Here is a 9,792-nt window from a genome sequence, read left to right as displayed (position 1 = left end):
ATTTAAGGATTAAATGTAAAAAAAATTGACAATTTTAAAAAGTGGCAAATGATACAGTAAGGAAGATATATATGAATGTACTGTGGAAATAAACATGGTTGGGTTATATACCAAAAACAATCAGCCAGAAAATGAGAATCTATTCAAACTCATTGTGAAAAATTCTATCTAGAAATCAATGTAAGAAGAAATGCATACAACTCATATGTGAAACAATATTTCCAAAACTCAGAATAACCTAAAAAGGAGACAAAAGGGTTTTAGCTTGGTCTCTTGGCAGATGAGAATTCCACCAGTGAACCACCCAGGCACATAGCATGCCCTTGGAGAAGAATATTCAACATTATAAAGAATCATTCCAAATTAATTTATAAATGTAATGGCATTCTGTAAGGAATGTTTATCTTTTTTCCCCTCTCTCTTTTTTAACTTGTGTTTGGGGATGCCAGCCATTATTTTATGCTTGGTAGGAGGAGCCTTGTTGCCCAATACAGAAGACAAAAAACTTTCTGAAAACTGATGTGGGCAAGACTGTTAAGCATTGCCACCCAGGTGCTCCCACCATATCAGGCCTTCCAACCTGCAGGTAATGATAGAAGCTAAGACAAGTTCAAATGCATTGTGGTGGCAATAGGGGCATCACATTTGGTCAATAGCATTGATGCCAGCACTCACTCTTTCAGTTCACTCAACTGATACTGATCGAGTGCTGGAGATACTGTTGTCAACAAAACAGACTAAGGTGTTTGTTTTTCTATAGCATTAAGACTGTTATTCTGGGGAAGGAGAACAGATAAAAATATTAACCATGATGATTATGTATATCACCGATTAAGTAGTAATAAATACAGCAAAGCAGGGAGATGGGCTAGGGCTGTGAATGAGCACCTGGGGTGGGCCTCAGTGAAAATGTGACATGTGAAGAGATATTTGTCTTAGTCTTATGTCTCTAGAAAACAGACTGTAAAGGAAACATGTTTTTGCTGGCATTTTATTGGGAAATACAATCCCAGGGAAGAAGGAACACTGGAAAAATGGAGTAAAACAGAAGATGAGATAGGACAAACTAAGACAGAGCATTATTGAGCTGGACACAGCTTTATGGCACACTGAGTGCTCAGTTATATGAGGCATGTTCAGAGACATCACCTGAAACTACCCTGCATCAATATGAGGGAGAAGGGAGAAGAATTTGTCCACTCTCTCCCATCCCCGTCATGTCAAACTTCATCATTTAGGAAGCAGCCCCTCACACTTCTTTGTTGCACATGTGTGAATGCCGAGTAAAATGGAGAACTACTGCCAATGTCTTGAAGGTCAACTACAATAGGGAATCTCAAAACAGGAGGCAAGAGGAAGGTTAGACCTGTACATTAAAGAGAGATGAGGAGGGGTGTTTGGGTGGCTCAGTCCATTGAGCGTCCAACTTCAGCTCTGCTCACGATCTCATCATTCGTGAGTTCGAACCAGGTCAGGCTCTGTGCTGACAGTTCAGAGCCTGGAGCCTGCTTTGGATTCTGTGTCTCCCTCTCTGCACCTCCCCACTCATGCTCTGTCTCTCTCTCTCTCTCTCTCTTTCTCTCAAAAATAAATAAACATTAAAAAAAAAAAGAGGGATGAGAAGTAGCAGGCACAGTGGGAACATCAATCTAAAGCAAAGCAGCTGCCACAGCAACAACTGGCTCCGTGCCTACAGGCAGAGCAAGCCACTACTATAGGTAGAAAGCAGGTCGTGTGTGTGATCTGAACATGGTGGATAAACAGAAGCCAATGCCAACTCTTGAAGATGGTAAGGGACTGAAGAAGAGATGGGCAAAGTGGTAGGAGACAGGTTGGTAATGATAGGGCCAGATCATTTTAAAGACATTGGTTTTACTTTGAGTTAAAGGGGCAGCTATTGCTATATTACATTTTTAAAAGATGACTCTGGTTGCTGTGCTGAAAACAGACTGTCAAGGGGCACCCTGGTGGCTCAGCTGGTTAAGCGCTGACTTGATTGCAGCTCAGGCCATGATCTGGGCTCGGCACTGATGGCATGGAGCCTGCTTGGGATTCTCTCTCTCCCTTTCTCTCTGCCCCTCCCAGGCTCATGCTCTCTTTCTCTCTCTCTCTCTCAAAAATACATAAACAGACTTAAAAGAAAGAAAACAAATGGTCAAGAGAACATGTAGGTACAAGGTGATCACTTAGCAGGCCACTGCAGAAATCCAGAATTTGTGGTGGTGGCTTGAACCAGAGGAGTAGCAGAGGAGAAAAGAAATAAAAGATTCTGTACATATTTTAAAGATGGAGCCTACAGGGGGGAGCCTGGGTGGCTCAGTTGGTTGAGCGTCCGACTTCAACTCAGATCATGAACTCAGGGATTGTGAGTTCGAGCCCCACGTCAGGCTCTGTGCTGACAGCTCAGAGCCTGGAGCCTGCTTTGGATCCTGTGTCTCTTTCTCTCTCTGTTGCTCCCCTGCTTTCTCTCTCTCTCTCTCTCAAAAATAAATAAAGATTAAAAAAAAAATTTTAAAAGATGGAGCCCACAGGGTTTCCTCACTTTACACTTTAACAAAATTAAATTTCCAGTGGATTAAGAAGCTGTTAAAACTCTTCAAAATAAAGTTACAAACACATTAGAAGGAACCATAGTTAGAGGTAGGGAAGTATTCTTAACATCCCCAAATTCAAAAGCCATAAGCAATGTCAACATTAAATAAATAAAATGATCAGATAAGCAACAGAAAAGTAGAAAACACATGTTCACGTATATGAGAAAAAAGTTTAGTACCTAAAATCTATAAAATATTTAGAATTCAAGAAGAGAAAGGTGAACAATGCAACAGAAAAAAAGGGCAAAGGATATGTAGAGAATATTGGCAAAACAGGAAATGCAAATAAGGATACACTTATAAAAAGGGATATAACTTTGTCGGCTTGTATGGAAGCAACAATTACATGCCAGTTTTCCTCCATCAGATTGGCAAAAAAGAAGTTGAAACATTCAAGAATTGAACAAAGCATGATATAGGGAGCTCATACACTGTCCGTGAAAGCATGTCATTGACCAATATGTTGAGAAGCATAAATTGATAATATATATTAAAGTATAAAATAGCTATCATCTCACCCCAGAAAATCCACTTGATACTTATTTTAGGGAAATATTCTCATTTCACTAACAAAAGTGACCAACAAAAGACTAGATAAACCCATGTAGTATATATACCAGTAAAAGGATAAAATATATCCACATGTCCTGACAGAAATATATCTAATATATAACTTAACAAAAAAGGAAGTTGACTGAGAAATATAAAAGATGACATTTGTATGATAAAAGGGTGTGATGATAATCTAAGTAGAAGTTTTCTATGTCCCCACAGCTATGAGGGTCTCGTTACCTAATATAGTCATTATTAGATAACTCTGACATTAAAATAGTCTATTTTATTTTATTTTTTAAATTAATTTGATTTATTTATTTTGAGAGAGACAGAGACAGCATGAGTGGAGGAGGGAGAGAGAGAAAAGAGGGAGACAGAGAATCCCAAGCAGTCTCTGTACTGTCAGCATGGAACCAGATACAGGGCTTTAATACACACACTGTGAGATCATGACCGGAACCAAACGAAGAGTTGCCACTGACTGAGCCAGCCAGGTGCCCTAAAATAGTCTATTTTAATAGCTCAATTTTAAAATAAGTTCCAGACCCTCTTGCACTGTTGGTGGGAATGCAAACTGGTACAGCCACTCTGGAAAAGTGTGGAGGTTCCTCAAAAAATTAAAGATAGAACTACCCTATGACCAAGCAATAGCACTACTAGGAATTTACCCAAGGGATACAGAAGTGCTAATGCATAGGAGCACATGTACCCCAATGTTTATAGCAACACTTTCAACAATAGCGAAATTATGGAAAGAGCCCTAAATGTCCATCAACTGATGAAAGGATAAAATGTGGTTTATATATACAATGGAATACTACTTGGCAATGAGAAAGAATGAAATCATGCCATTCGCAGCAATGTGGATGGAACTGAAAGGTATTATTCTGAGTGAAATAAATCAGTCAGAGAAGGACAGATATAATATGTTTTCACTCATATGTGGATCTTGAGAAACTTAATGAAGACCATGGGGGAAGGCAAGGGGAAAAAATAGTTACAAACAGAGAGGAAAGGAGGCAAACCACAAGAGACTCTTAAATACAAACTGAGGGTGGACGGGGGTTTGGGGGAGAGGCAAAATGGATGATGGGCATTGAGGAGGGCACCTGTTGGGATGAGCACTGGGTGCTGTATGTAAGCCAATTTGACAATAAATTATGTTTTTAAAAATTATTTAATTTAACTTAATAATTTAGTTTAATTTAAAATTTAAACAAATAAAATAAAATTAGTTCCTGGACTTAAGTGAAATATCTATCCTTGCATATCAAACAAAATTATTTGTCAGTCAGTGTCTTACTGATTATTAGCTACTACTTCAAATAAGAGAATAAAAATGCAATATAAATCAATTGCAATATATAAATGAAAATCATGCAAAATTTGTAACACTGTATGAAGTCCATTAAAGTGATCTGGGGAACTGTACAAGTCACAGACCAGACTTTTCAAAATTAGCAATTTTTAATAAGAGAAGATGAAGAACCATAGTAACAAAATGAAGGCTTTAAACAAAATGCTTTTAAGATCGAAATGTTTAGCAAACAGAGATTGCATACATGAGCAAAAGTGTTCTGCTTTCAGACTCTGCTACAAAAATCAAATGTGAAATAACTGATTTCATATCATGTTTTTATATAATTTTGTCAGTAAAAACTTACAGGAAAACACTCTCAATTCATTCTTTAGTAGATCCAAAATAATAGCAGGTAAACTGATACTTCTTTTTTGGATAAAAATCAGAGAAATTTCCATTTTTTAAATTTTAGTCTTATTTTCAAGATAAAATGACAAGAAATGCCTTTCCCTTCTATCTAAATGACACTTGTCTGTTTTGTAAAGAATTTATATGATGTGACATTTAGTAAAAATTATTCTAAATCCATAGACAAAGTGTTCAAATGTCTTGGTGCAGTTTTAAGATTTGATAACTTCAGATGTATAGATTCTACAAATCTACCCCCCAAAAACATTTGAAAGTTTATTTACTTACATTTACAGTATATGCATGTAATTTTGTGAATCATAAGTTTTTAATTTTATTCTAGTCTTTCTCATTAAAGATGGGAAACAATGACAAAAAAGAATTTAATACTTATTATTAAAATTCTCAAACAAAATAAATGTAAAGAAATTCAAATAATTAAACTTTTAAATGATGTGTTTTATAAACTTGTAATACTTCTGATGTTACTAAAGCTTAACACTGCTTTCCTATATACAAAATCAATGTACAGAAATCAGTTGCATTTCTATACACCAATAATGTAGCAGCAGAAAGAGAAATCAAGAAATTAATCCCATTTACAGCTGCACCAAGACCCATAAAATACCTAGAAATGAATCTAACCCAAGATGTAAAAGATCTGTATGCTGAAACTATAGAAAACTTATGAAAGAAATTGAAGAAGTCACAAAGAAATGGAAAAACATCCCATGCTCATGGATTGGAAGAACAAATATTGTTAAAATGTCAATACTACCCAAAGCAATCTACACATTCAATGCAATCCCAATCAAAATTGCACCGGCATTCTTCTCAAAGCTAGAACAAACAATCCTAATATTTGTATGGGAACACAAAGGACCCCAAATAGCCAAAGTAATGTTGAAAAAGAATACCAAAGCGGGAAGTATCACAGACTTTAGCCTCTTCCACAAAGTTGTAATCATCAAGACAGTATGGTATTGGCACAAAAACAGACATATAGACCAGTGGAATAGAAAAGAGAACCCAGAATTAGACCCACAAATGTATGGCCAACTAATCTTTGACAAAACAGGAAAGAGTATCCAATGGAAACAAGACAGTCTCTTTAGCAAATTGTTCTGGGAGAACCAGACAGCAGCATGAAGAAGAATGAAACTGGGCCACTTTCTTACACAATACACAAAAATAAATTCACAATGGACGAAGGACCTAAATGTGAGACAGGAAACCATCAAACCCTAGAGAAGAAAACAGGCAACAACCTCTTTGACCTCAGCTGCAGCAATTTCTTGCTCGACATGTCTCCAAAGGCAAGGGAAATAAAAGCAAAAATGAACTATTGAGACCTCATCAAGATAAAAAGCTTCTGCACTGCAAAGGAAACAGTCAACAAAACTAAAAGGCAACCGATGGAATGGGAGAAGATATTTGCAAATGACATATTGGATAAAGGGTTAGTATCCAAAATCCATAAAGAACTTACCAAACTCAACATCAGAAAAACAAATAATCCACTAAAGAAATGGGTAGAAGACATGAATAGACACATTTCCAAAGAAGACATCCAGATGGCCAACAGACACATGAAAAGATGCTCAACATCACTTATCATCAGGGAAATACAAATCAAAACCACATTTAGATACCACCTCATACCAGTCAGAGTGGCTAAAATTAACAACTCAGGAAACAACACATGCTGGTGAGGATGTGGAGAAACGGGAACTTTCTTGCACGGTTGGTGGGACTGCAAACTGGTGCAGTTGCTCTGGAAAACAGTGTAGAGGTTCCTTAAAAAAATTAAAAAGAAAACTACCCTATGACCCAGCAATAGCACTACTGGGAATTTATCCAAAGGATACAAGAGTGCTGATTCATAAGGGTACATGTACCCCAATGTTTATAGCAGCACTTACAATACCCAAATCATGGAAAGAGCCTAAATGCATGGAAAGAGCCTAAATGTCAACTGATGAATGGATAAAGAGGATGTAGTTTATATATACAATGTAATACTACGTGGCAATGAGAAAGAATGAAATCCTGCCATTTGCAACAACATGGATGGAACTGGAGGGTATTATGGTAAGTGAAATAAGTCAGTTGGAGAAAGACAGATATCATTTATTTTCACTCATATGTAGAACTTGAGAAACTTAACAGAAAACCATGGGGGAAGGGAAGAGGCAAAAATAGTTTCAAACAGAGAGGGAGGCAAACCACAAGAGACTCTTAAATACAGAGAACAAACTGAGGGTTGATGGGGGATGGGTGGAAATGGGTAATGGGCATTGAGGAGGGCACTTTTGGGATGAGCACTGGGTGTTGTATGTAAGTGATGAATCATGGGAATATTCCCCCAAAACCAAGAGCACACTGTATACACTGTATGTTGGCCAACTTGACAATAAATTATACTAAAAAACAAAACAAAACAAAACTACTTACCTGTGTATGTGTGCATAGGCATATATCCTAGACCTATAGTAGATAAAATAAAAGACTTTTTTAAAGATTTTATTTTTTAAGTAATGTCTATACCCAATGTGGGGCTCAAATTCACCACCCCTAGATCAAGAGTCTCATGCTCTACTAACTGAGTCAGCCAGGACCCTGAAAATAAGACTTCTAACAGGTGTTTAAAAAAAGAAAAAGCAAGTCCTCAGAACCTACTGAAATAGACATACAGACCATGTTTCTTGAAGAAAGAATCAAATAGTAAATATACCAATTCTTCTCAAAATTAATCAATGCCAGTTAAAATCCTAGAATTATTTATTTGTTTATAGTTTATTTATTTATTTTGAGAAAGAGAGACAGAGAGAGCAAGCAGGGGAGGGGCAGAAAGAAAGGGGGTCAGAGAGAATTGTAAGCAGCCTCTATGCTGTCAGCATAGGTCCTGATACAGAGCTTGAACTCACGAACAGTGAGATCATGACCTGAGCTGAAACCAAGAGTCAGTGGTTTCACCAACTGAGCCACCCAGGTGCCTCAATCCTATAATTATTTATGAAATCTTAAAAGCTGAGTCTTATTAAAGAAAAAATTTATTCTGACACATGTTAAGGATGTAAATTAAGACTTTATTCAAGATGAATTACTGCAGGTAATTACTGCAGGTAATTACCTAGGTGGCTCAGTCGATTAAGCGTTCAACTCTTGATTTCAGCTCAGATCATGATCTCACAGTTCGTGAGTTCAAGCCCTACATTGGGCTCCATGCTGACAGTGCAGAACCTGCTTGGGATTCTTTCTGCCCATCCCCTGCTCACACGCTCTCTCATTCTCTCTCTCAAGAATAAGTTAATTTAAAAAAAAATCTTTAAAAGGGGAGATTACTGCAATGGTGGGTTTGCAGCAGCTAAGAGAGCTCAGTCTCAACTCTGAATACCATAAGAACAAGTGAATTTATAGGGACAAGGTAGTCAATGGATGGAAAATTACTAAGAGGAGGTATCATTTATCCAGAAGGCAGATTCTGGCTAAAAAGACTTAACAGGATTCTTTCTGAAGGCCAGGGTGATTAGATATTGAGGTTAGACAAGGGTGGCAGTGGAGAATTTGATCAGATATCCCAGGCGATCAGATACTAAGTATATGAGGTCTCTCTACACTGACTTAGCAGGATTCTTGCTAAAACCCAACTCTGCAGAGATGGTGAAAGATGCCCAAGGTCAAGGCCTAGTCCAAAAGGGGGCTCAGAAGAGCCTGACCAAATCTTGGTCAAGGAAAGTGTGTTTGACACTCTAACATTCTTCCAGAAGGAAGAAAAAAAAATGGCTTATGAGAAGCCAAAACAAAATTTGATTTGAAACAAAAAAAGAAGATCCAGGACTGCGCTCGGGCACAGCAGCACACCTCTCAGCCAGCCTCCACCAGCTTCTCATATCCTAGCTAACACCCAACGTACCTTCATCACAAGCAAGCCAGACGGGATGCACTAAGGCCTGATAAGAGAGATCATTAAGGTCTTCATGCAAAAGAGATTCCATATCATGAACATAATGTTCCTTTGGGTCTCTGAGGAACACCTGAAGCAGTACTATATTGATCCCATTCTTCCTGGAGCTGGTGAAGTACATGAACTAAAGCCTGGTTGTGGCCATGGTGGTGGTGGGCCTGGGTATGAAGTTGGGTGACTAATGTAGTAGATTGTCAGTCAGGGAACTTCTGTATTTAAGTTGTCAGGGACATCATTCATGGCAGTGACTCAGTAAAAAGTCCTGAAGAAGAAATCAGCCTATGGTTTAAGCCTTAACAATTGATCAACTACATGTCTTATTCTTATGACAGGATCCATAAATAAGAGGTAGACAAAGCAGCTGTCTCCTTGGGCACAATATGATGTGCCACTGGATACAGCTCTTCATTACACTAACTTGAAGGCAACAGGATCGATGATCCTTTTCTGAACCATATTTACTTTAAAAACTTTTAGAAGCTGGGGGCTCCTAGCTGGCTCAGTTGGTGGGGCATGCAAGTCTCGATATCAGGGTTGTGAGTTCAAGTCACATGTTGGGTATAGAGATTACTTAAGAAAATGAAATATTAGGGGCGCCTGGGTGGCTCAGTTAAGTGTACGACTTTGGCTCAGGTCACGATCTCACGTTTCATGGGTTCAAGCCCCATGTCGACAGCTCAGAGCCTGGAACCAGCTTCAGAGTCTGTGTCTCCCACTGTCTCGGCCCCTCCCTCACTCACACTCTGTCTCTCTCTCTCAAAAATAAATCAATAAATGTTTTAAAAAATTTATAAAAAATAATAAAATCTTAATAAAAAAACTTTTGGAAACTGGAGAAAAGAAGAAGAAAGAGAAGGGGAAGGTGAAGGGAGAGGAAAAGAAGATAAAGAAGAACAACCACAACCACCACCACAAGCAGGAAAGATATTAACACTTCAGCAATGGGGAAATAAATCAATTGAATAGTG

The 9,792-nt window shown here is 38.0% G+C and overlaps 1 pseudogene; it reads left to right on the top strand.

The window, feature by feature from the left end:
* The first annotated feature begins 1,749 nt into the window (after positions 1 to 1,749).
* LOC125166501 (nucleoside diphosphate kinase B-like) lies at positions 1,750 to 9,169 on the top strand (annotated as a pseudogene).
* The last annotated feature ends 623 nt before the right edge of the window (positions 9,170 to 9,792 follow it).

This window comes from Prionailurus viverrinus, chromosome B2 (assembly GCF_022837055.1).
Source record: "Prionailurus viverrinus isolate Anna chromosome B2, UM_Priviv_1.0, whole genome shotgun sequence".
In the NCBI taxonomy this organism is placed as follows: domain Eukaryota; kingdom Metazoa; phylum Chordata; class Mammalia; order Carnivora; family Felidae; genus Prionailurus; species Prionailurus viverrinus.
Note: the sequence above shows the minus strand (reverse complement) of the source record. Positions and strands in the feature narration are given on the sequence as shown.